General features: G+C 42.2%; 1 pseudogene; it reads left to right on the forward strand.

Annotated features, from left to right (window-relative positions):
* The first annotated feature begins 9,559 nt into the window (after nt 1-9,559).
* Nucleotides 9,560-10,747, forward strand: LOC112644955 (RNA transcription, translation and transport factor protein-like; annotated as a pseudogene).
* Nucleotides 10,748-11,046: the final 299 nt, after the last annotated feature.

Consider the following 11,046-nt stretch of genomic DNA (forward strand, 5'->3'; position numbering starts at 1 on the left):
GGTCTGCCTTTGGAAAAGCTCCTCAACTGCCGAGGATGCTCAAGGAGAAGCGCAAGACAGGAATAATGAGACAATAATCAAGACCGAAGAGGAAAAGAAAGGGAGGTGATGTGCATCTGGATGAAACACACATGCACTGTCTTCCCTAGAGGTCTCAAGTTCCAAATTCTTTCAGAGGCCTGGCAGACACATAAATTAGTGAATCTGGCTGTCATGTCCGCACAAGATGTTCTGTTCAAGTGAGACAGCTGCTCTAAGCTCTCGCCAGCTGTCGTTGGTAGACCAAGCACTGCTGGATCCTCTATTTGCCAAGAAAAGCCAGAATTCCAGATTATTCTTTAAATGTGATATTTCCTGGGGCACCTGAGTGGCTCAGTCAGTTGAGTATCTGACTCTGGATTTTGGCTCAGGTCATGATCTTATGGTGGAGTCATGAGATCCCTGCTCAGTGGGGAGTCTTCTTCCCCTCTCTCTCTACCCTTCCCCCCTCCCCACTCCTGTACTCTCTCTCTCTCTCAAATAAATAAATAAATAAATAAATAAATAAATAAATAAAATCTTTTTAAATATGTGAAATTTCCTTACTTTTATATGTTGGCAGTAAGTTCAAATTTAAAACACTCTGCATATCAAATGGGACCTCCAGTTTAAGACTTTTGGTCTTGTCATGCATATATATATTTTAAAGATTTTATTTATTTATTCATGAGAGACACAGAGAGAGACACAGGCAGCGGGAGAAGCAGCCTCCTCACAGGGAGACCGATGCAGGACTTGATCCCGGACCCCAGGATCACGCCCTAAGCCAAAGGCAGATGGTCAACCCCTGAGCCACCCAGGCGTCCTTTGTCGTGCATATTTGCTCTGTAGCATCTTAATTATGATACCCACAATGGTCTGTTCAAATTCATAATTTGAATGGTCTGTTTTACCCATGAGACCATGAGCACTGGCCACCTGAACAGGTGTCTTTGTGTCCTGGCATCCAGCATAGGAGGTGGTGTATAGCAGAGAAGTAGTGCTTAGGAATATTTCTGCAACCAGACAGCCAGGGTTTGGGTTCTGTGTGAACTTGGACAAATACTAATCTCCCTGAGCCTCAATTTTCTCCTCTGTGGAATGGAATAATGTAATGCCGTGAGGATCACTTGAGGTGTTGCAAGAAGCATGTTTAAAACAAGACCCTGAAGGTGGCAAGCTGTCACTAAGGATCGTCCATCACTGTTATCATTTTCCTTGTGTGTGTTCCTTATTTTCCTTTCTGTTATGGTCACTAAGGTGCTGGGATTGTGTAGTAAATTAGACATGAAAATATATCTTTAAACATCTTCATGGGGATCCCTGGGTGGCGCAGCGGTTTAGCGCCTGCCTTTGGCCCAGGGCGCGATCCTGGAGACCCAGGATCAAATCCCACGTCGGGCTCCCGGTGCATGGAGCCTGCTTCTCCCTCTGCCTGTGTCTCTGCCTCTCTCTCTCTCACTGTGTGCCTATCATAAATAAATAAAAATTAAAAAAAATAAAAATAAACATCTTCATGGAAAATAGTACTTTTCTCACACTCCAGCCCGCTGCTGTTGTCATTTTCAATGCTACGGGTGCTGGGAGACTCGCTTCTAGCTGAGTCTTGGTGGGCCCCTCTGGGACATAAACAACCTCACTTATCATTTGCCTCTTATTGGCAGAATAATGCCTGCCCCTCAAAGAGGTCTGTGTCCCAATCCCTGAAACCTATGCATCTGTGACCTTCCAAGGCAAAAGGAACTGTGCAAATGTGATGAAGCTGAGGCTTTTCAGGTGTGGAGATTATCCTGGATTATCTGGGTGTTATGGATGAATTGTGTCCTCCCCACTCCCTGCTGCCAGCAAAAGATACATTGCAGTCCTAACCCCCAGGACCTCAGAGTGTAACCTCTTTTGGAAGTAGGTCACTGCAGATGTAATTAGTTACCTTGAGGTCCTTATAAGAAGATGGTCAAATGAAGACAGAGACACCATGTGATGACTAAGACAAATATTGAGGTGATGCATCTGTAGCCAAAGAATGCCAAAGACCACTGGCAAACCACCAGAAGCTAAGCTAGGTGGACAAGGTCCCCTGCAGGTGTCAGAAGGAGCGTGGTCCTGCTGACAACCTAGTCTCAGACTTCTGGCCTCCGGAATTGCGGGAGAATATATTTCTGTGGTTTGAAGCCACTCTGTCCATGGCAATTTGCTGTGGCAGCCCCAGCAAACTAATGAGCTGGCTGAAACCACTGTGGCCACATGGGTCCTTTAAAAAGATGGGACAGAGAGTCAGAGAAGAGATGACAGAAGCACAGATTAGTGTGCTGTGGGTCACTGGTCAGGGGGTACGGGTGTCCCTGGAAGCTGGGACAGACAAGGACTTGGGTTCTTCCTGTGAGCCTCCAGAAAAGAGGGCAGCTCCACAGACACCTTGATCTTAGCCCTGAGACACCCAACTCAGGCTTCCAGTTCCCAAAACTGTGAGATAATAACTGTGTGTTGTGGGACGCCTGGGTGGCTCAGTAGTTGAGCATCTGCCTTCGGCTCAGGGTGTGGTCCCTGAGTGCTGGGATCAAGTCCTGCATCAGGCTCCCTGCAAGGAGCCTGCTTCTCCCTTTGCCTATGTCTCTGCCTCTCTCTCTGTCTCTTATGAATAAATACACAAAATCTTTAAAAAAAAAAAAAAAAAAGAAAGTCACCAGAATTGATACTCACAACCAAGAGGCAGGTTGTCCTAATTTACAGAACAGACTCTGGAGAGAAAGTGTCTGGCCCTGCCACTTACTAGCTGTGTGATCCTAATTTGCCTGAGAGGTAAATTACTTAACCTCTCTGTGCTTTGGTTCCTTTATCTATGGCCATCCCTTCCCCACACCATGGGATTGGTAGTATGTGCAGAGTATGTGTGGGGCTCTTAGAACACTGCCTGGTACATAAAACACTGTGCGTCTTCAGGATTTTTTCCAAATGGAAAGGTCCATGTTTCTCAGAACTATGTGGTATTACCTCTTCATGGATGTAAATCAGAGTACCACCAACATCCTAATCTGAGACGGTGGAGAGGAGCAGAGAGCCTGGATTTGAGCCATAGGCCACTGGGAGAAATGAGCCTGGCTGATGAGTGACATGGAAGCATCAAGTCTGGAGTTAGGAACTGCCTGCCTCTTGACCAGAGCCAAGACCCTCCCATAGGGTTCCCACCTTGCTGGCTGCGCAGCCTTGGCTTACATGGTTCCACTCACAGGGAGCTCACTTAGAGCAGCAGTTCTCAGCTGAGGATGACTGTGTCCCCCCAGGACACAAGCCACCATGTCTGGGGATATTTTTGATTGTCGCGACTGGGGAGGATGCTAGCAGCATCTAGTGGATATAGACCAGGAATGCTGCTGAACATCCTCCTACAGTGCACAGGACAGCCACTCTCAGCGAGAATGATCTAGCCCCAAATCCCAATGGTACTGAGGCTGCCTCCCTGACTTCATCTTGAGTCCCCTGTACTACATCAGCAGAAGGAAAACGCCGTTTGAATAACACTTCCTGAGAGCCAGGCACTGAACTGGGTGCGTTTCATACACTACACTTAGTCCTACCAACCGCCCTAGAAGGAAGGCATGATTTTATCATCCCTATCCACAGACAGAAAAACTAAGGGACAGAAAAGTTATGCACTTTGTCCATGGTTTCAAAGTTAGTAACCAGTGCTCTGGTTCACACTTGGTGGACTCACAGCTCTGCTGCCTCTCATCTGCCGAGGAATGAGAGGGAAGCCCTTCAGGAATGTGGAGTGGCCTGACCCGTCCGGCTGAGTGTCCTGACCATCCCCCCGAGCAGCAGTGAAACCAGACCTCTTCAGGATGCTAAGATGGGCTTGTGGGAGGCCAATTCCTCCAGGGGATGAGGTGACAAAAATCCAAACTGAGATTCCTAGCTCTGGGATGAACCCCCACTTATAAGCTGAAGGCAGGGAAGGCATGAGTCAAGTGTTGCTGACTCCCTTGCCATCGACTCTGAGCCACACAATCTCTGCTTGCTTGTCTCTGTCTTTTTCTCATCAACTTGGGAATCCATCCAAAGTCACCTCTGGGGATTTTCTGTCCCACAGAGGCTCCAAGCTCAGAGACTACGACTCTTTGGCAAGCAGAGCATCAACCATGCCACCTGCTTACAACTTTTCAAATGATAATGCAGAAAGCCATAATAGTCAATATTATTGGACATGATTTTTTTAAAGATTTTATTTATTTATTCATGAGAAACACAGAGACAGAGAGGCAGAGACATAAGCAAAGGGAGAAGCATGCTCCATTCAGGGAGCCCAATGTGGGACTCAATCCCAGGACCCCAGGATCACACCCTGAGCCAAAGGCAGGCACTCAACCACCAAGCCACCCAGGCATCCCATTAGACATGATTAATACTATTTACTATTGAGAAACCCTCTTCTGCAACATGTGTTTTCTGTTTACCAAGTCATGGAGATAGATCTGTTGAACAAATAGGGATCACACGTAGAAATACATCAACTGGGTGACAGGCACTGAGGGGGGCACTTGACGGGATGAGCACAGGGTGTTATGCTATATGTTGGCAAATTGAACTCCAATTTAAAAAAAGAAATACATCAGTCGTTTTGACTTCTGCAGAGTACCTCACACTATGGATGAAAAATTCATGCAGCCACCCCCATGTTGGTGAGTTTTCAGGTTGTTTCAATGTTCCTTTGCAAGACAAATAATCCTGCAATGAACATCCTTGCACTTTTCTCAAACATCTTATTTTATGTCTTTAAGAAAAATTTTGAGGGGACGCCTGGGTGGCTCAGGCAGTGAAGTGTCTGCCTTCAGCTCAGGTCATGATCTCAGGGTCCTGGGATCGAGTCCCACATCAGGATCCCTGTTCAGCAGGGAGTCTGCTTCTCCCTGTCCCTCTGCCTGCTTGTACTCTCCCCTCTCTCTCAAATAAATAAATAAAATTCTTTAAAAATATTTTAAAGTGTTTTTTTTTTAAAGATTTTATTCATGAGAGACAGAGGGAGAGAAAGAGGAAGGCAGAGACACAGGCAGAGGGAGAAGCAGGCTCCATGCAGGGAGCCCGACGTCGGACTTGATCCCTGGTCTCCAGGATCAGGCCCTGGGCTGAAGGCGGTGCTAAACCGCTGAGCCACCCAGGCTGCCCAAAAAGAAATGTTTTTAAAAAATCATTTTCTTCATGTAAATTTTGCATACTTCTTTTTGCTCTCTCTCGTTCACTTTGAGCTTTGGTGGTTCTTGTAAATGGTGTCTAATTTTCTGTGACATTTTCTGATTGATTATTGCTGATATTCACACAAATTATTGAACTTTGTGTTTCGATCTTGTATCTAGCCATAAGGCAAGTGTATTCTATTCACAGATATGTACACACTGGGTTCTACTAAAGTGGGATTGCTAAATTGGAGGGCGTGCAGAATTCTAATTCTGGTAGATTATGTGAAGTCACCATAGACAAGCTTTAAACAATGAATACCAACTATTAACTTTTTGTCTTTCTGGCCAGTAGTGGATGCATGTCTTTTAAACTTATGCCCACCCAATGGCTAGAAATAATCTCATTTAAAAAATTTATTAATTTATATATGTTTAAAAGATTTTATTTCTTCACTTGAGACAAAGAGATACCCAGAGAACACGAGCAGGGGGAGCGGCAGAGGGAGAGGGAGAAGCAGAAGCCCCACTGAGCAGGGAGCTCAGCACAGGGCTCAATCCCAGGACACTGCAGTTGTGACCTGAGCCATAGGCAGATGCTTAACCGGTTTAGTCACCAAAGGGGCCCCAAGCTACTTTGACTTTTGCCTGTGGATCTGTATTCCTTGTCTCTTTTCTTTCCATTTTCCCAGCTGTTTATCCAGTCTTTTCTGCCATTCTGGGAAACAAGAGATATCAGGTCTTTTCAGTGGATCACATTGATTCACATTTTCTTTTTAAGTCTTTCACAGTAAAATAGCATTTCATCCTTGCAGTCCTGCCTGTATTCATTGTTCATAGGTATTTGGCCGCCCTTGTTGCAATAGTCCATCAGAATTCTTGTGTGAAGCAAATATAGAGGCTGATTTTTTATTGTTAATTTTTTAAAAGATTTTATTTTATTCAAGAGAGACAGAGAGAGAGGCAGAGACACAGGCAGAGGGAGAAGCAGATTCCCCATTCAGAGCCTGATGTGGAACTCCACCCCAGAACCCGGGATCACGCCCTGAGCCAAAGGCAGATGCTCAACCACTGAGCCACCCAGAAGTCCAAGACTGATTCTTTTAAATAAAAGTTCAAATTCAAGTTTACTGTAAGTATACTGGACAAAGCAGAAGACTATGGCTTTCAGTTATAAAATGAATAAGCCCTGGGGATCTAATGTACAGCATGCTGACCATAGTTAACAATACTTTATTGTATACGTAGAAGTTACTAAGAGAGTAGATTTAAGGTTTCTCACTTCACTCACAAAAAGATAATTGTGAGATATGGTGGAGGTGTTAACTAACCTTACTGTTGTAACCATTTTGCAAATCCTCTAGTGCAGCAAATACTCTAGTATAAGCATATGTATCAGATCATTGCAGTTGCACACCTTAAACTATAGAATATTATATGTCCATTATTGTACCTTAATAAGGCTGAAGAAAAAGTATATAAAGAAGAGGAAGTGGGACGTTCTTATTATATCAGTGAAGCACTGTTAATCTTGGCCAAGACTCAGTGATACCACGTATCATCTCGGGACAAAGGTCTCTGGTTTCAGTTCATTTCTTGCCACAAAGTGTGTATGGGGTAGCAAATTACATGCATATGAAGCATGGCTACTTGCTAGCTGGGTCTCATGTCCAAGTTATGAGTGGGATGTTTCTCTTTTGAAAACTAGCTTTCTTAGTTTTAAAAACATATTTAACTGCCTTTATCAAAATATTAAATTGAACAGAAGTTATCTCTTGATTATCAGAACATACTATATTATGGGAAGGATGTTAGATGCAAAATGGCACACACTATATGCTCTATCATATTAATTAGCAATGTAAGACATTTTGCCTTGTTTATATAGTTACATTCAGATTCCTTATAGTTTATACGTATGTTTTTAATGCTTTTCTTCAAAGATTTTTGTTTGTTTGTTTGAGAGAGAAAAAGTGAGAGAGAGAACACAAGCCGGGGGCGGGGGGAGAGACAGAGGGAGAAGCAGACTCCTCGCTAAACAGGGAGCCCGATGTGGGGCTCCCTCCTAGGACTCTGGGATCATGACCTGAGCCAAAGATAGATACTTAACTGACTGAGCCAACAGGTGCCCTGTATGTTTTTATTTCTAACCTTTAAGAAAAATATTTCCATTTTAGATTTGGTAACAGAGCATTAAAGATGAGTCTATTCTCACATGGAAAACATACAAAAGACCCTTCAAGGCATAGCCAAAACACTGCAGCCAAAGATGAAGTTTGTGAAATTTAAAAAACAGATTCTCTTTGTTAAAATACAAAATAAGGAAAAATAGGTATAGAATTGGGCTTTTTTTTTTTTACAGAAAACTTTAAGTTTTTTTTTAAATTCCAGTTAGTTAACATACATTGTAATATTAATTTCAGGTGTACAATATAGTGACTTAACACTTCCATACAATACCTGGGTGCTCATCGTGAGAAGTGCATTCCTTCATCCCCCATCACCTTCTGGTAATCATCAGTTTGTTCTTTATAGTTAAGAATTTCTTGGTTTGCCTCTCTCTCTCTCTTCCCCCTTGGTTCATTTGCTTTGTTTCTTAAATCCCACATATGATAGTATTTGTCTTTCTCTGATTGAGTTTCTTCTCTTAGCATAATACACTCTAGCTCTATCCATGTGCTCGTAAATGGAAAGATTTCATTCTTTCTTATGGCTGAGTAATATTCCATTATATTTCAGGTCCCACATTTTAGGTCTTTAAATTTTGAATTAAATTTTTTTTTTGCCTATGGTGTAAGAAAGTGTAGACTAGTTTTATTCTTATGCATGTTGCTGTCCAGTTTTCCCAACACCATTTGTTGAAGAGACTGTCTTTTTCTCAGTCTTTCCTACTTTGTTGAAAATTAATTAACCATTATGTAGAACTTTTTTTAAGATTTATTTTTATTTATTTATGATAGACAGAGAGAGAGAGAGAGAGAGGCAGAGACACAGGCAGAGGGAGAAGCAGGCTCCATGCCGGGAGCCCGACACGGGACTCGATCCCGGAACTCCAGGATCCCGCCCTGGGCCAAAGGCAGGCGCGAAACTGCTGAGCCACCCAGGGATCCCTATGCAGAAATTTTTGAAAGATGCTTAGCTAGGGATCCTCACTAACTAAATGCTGAAATATGAAATTCTTTTCCTGGTCTCATATACACATGAGTAAATGTATTCAACAGCAACAGCAATTGCCTTTATATTTTGTCTTTAACATGTGGCCACTTTCTGTTGAAAAATAAATGTTTTGTAGATTTAAAGTGAATTACAGGATGAAGTTCAGGGCATTATCTAGTATTAGGTCTCTCATTCTTTGTAAATTCTCAATAATGTTTTTTAAAAGTTATAATACACACTTCCAAATTATCAACAACTTTAAAAATCTGTAAATACCTAATCTAAACCTAATTTCTGCAGACCATCAAGCACCACAGGTGGCTTCTTGTTGCCTTATTTTCTGGAGCCTTTAAATTTAGCTGCAATTTTGGATTTTCTAAGCTCAGCAGAACTTTGCAATATCATGCATGTAAACCATATGAGGAGAATGAGTCATATCTAAATCTGAGTCTTCATGCTTTTTTAGCTTGCATGGAGAATCTGGTTCTTTGCATTTGTAGGACTGTGGCCCTCAGAAGTCACCAGTCTACATACGCAACATGTTCTTTTGTTTCTTTGTTCTTTGCAGCCATCAGAAGAATCCATCTTGTTTAAGGATTTCACCTGTTTAATCCAGGCCCACCCAATGTAATCTCCCTTTTGATTAACTCAAAGCCAACTGATTAAAGATCTTAGTTAAATTTGCATAATCCCATTTGTCACATGATATAATTAAAGGAATGGTATCTCCTCATATTCACTCTTCTCACCTAGGCTCAGTGGGGGGCAGATTATACACAGGTGTGAGTTTTTCAGATCCATCTTAGAATTTTGCCTACCATGGTATCCATTAGAGCAAAGCAAAACTTCTCTAGTGGAAGACATGCTTGTCTTGTGCCTTGAGGAAAACCCCTAAATTATTTTTTGAGGACAATATCTGATAAAAAGTAGAAGATAACCAGGCACCCAAGGAAAGAAGATAAAACATGCAAGAAGCAGGAGAAACAACACACAGTAGAAGCAGACTTGGGGAAACTCCAGACACTGGAACTGTCAGTTACAGATTATACAACTATGTTTGCCATATTTAAAGAAATGTAAGTTGGAAATATCTGTAGGAAATAGGAATCTATAAAAAGTGACAGGTGGCTTTTTCGCCATGTCCTGCACCGTCCACACCTCCTCGCCTCTTCTCTCCTGGCCGAAGCCTGGGGGGACCAGAGCAAGATGCGGGGACCATGTTCTGACCCAAGCTGATGGCCCTCGACTACTACAACCGAACTGGCTTCAACCGCAAAGATGAAACAGAATTTAGAAACCTTATTGTTTGGCTTGAAGACCAGAAAATCAGACACTACAAGATTGAATACAGAGGTAATTTAAGAAACATCCACAGCAGTGACTGACCCAAGTTCTTTGAAAAGTATCTCAGAGATATTAACTGTCCTTTCAAGATTCAGATCAACAAGAAGCAATTGACTGGCTTCTTGGTTTAGCTGTTAGACTTGAATATGGAGATAATGCTGAAAAATACAAGGACTTGGTACCTGATAATACAAAGAATGCTGACAATGCAGCTAAAAATGCCCAGCGGTTGATCAATTTGAATGTAAATAATCCTGATTTTAAGGCTGGTATAATGGCTTTGGCTAACCTTCTTCAGATTCAGCGTCAGGATGATTACCTGGTAATGCTTAACGCAATTCGCATTTTGGTACAGGAGCACCTGACACAAGATGCAGTTGCCAAAGCAAACCAAAGAGGGTTAGCCTGTTGCATTAGATAAACACATTTTTGGTTTTGACACAGGAGATGCCGTTCTTGATGAAGCTGCTCAAATTCTGCGAATGCTGCATATAGAAGAGCTCAGAGAGCTACAGACAAAAATTAATGAATCCATAGTAGCTGTTCAGGCAATTATTGCTGACCCAAAGACAGACCACAGACTGGGTAAAGTTGGAAGATGAACGTTTTAGGATTTCAGCTTCTCACCTACTTAGTACAATTGGGAATCATGTATACTCTGGCATGTGTTTGGAAATCAAATGTCACACTTTCAAGGGAAGAATCCTAGAAAATTGACTATGTTCTCAAGATTTACCATCATTGCTTTTTTCTTTAATAAAGTTCAGGAAAGTGAAAAAAAAAAGTGACAGATGGTTTGAAAAAGAATCAGAGAGAATATAAAGAAGATGTGGTTTATGTATACAATGGAATATTACTCAGCCATTAGAAATGACAAATACCCACCATTTGCTTCAACGTGGATGGAACTGGAGGGTATTATGCTGAGTGAAGTAAGTCAATCAGAGAAGGACAAACATTGTATGTTCTCATTCATTTGGGGAATATAAATAATAATGAAAGGGAATATAAGGGAAGGGAGAAGAAATGTGTGGGAAATATCAGAAAGGGAGACAGAACATAAAGAGTCCTAACTCTGGGAAACGAACTAGGGGTGGTGGAAGGGGAGGGGGATGAGGGGTAGGGGTGAATAGGTGATGAGCACTGAGGGGGGCACTTGACAGGATGAGCACTGAGTGTTATTCTGTATGTTGGTAAATTGAACACCAATAAAAAAAAATCACAGAACTGGAGATACAAACAAAATAGATTTATTTAAAAGCTGACGGGACACAGCCAGAAGAATTATGAGCTAGATGGGATATTAGCAGAAATTATCCATAATTCAGTACAGAGAGACCAAAAAAAAAAGATGAAAAAA

The sequence above is a fragment of the Canis lupus genome, chromosome 1 (genome assembly GCF_003254725.2).
Source record: "Canis lupus dingo isolate Sandy chromosome 1, ASM325472v2, whole genome shotgun sequence".
Classification (NCBI taxonomy): Eukaryota; Metazoa; Chordata; class Mammalia; order Carnivora; family Canidae; genus Canis; species Canis lupus.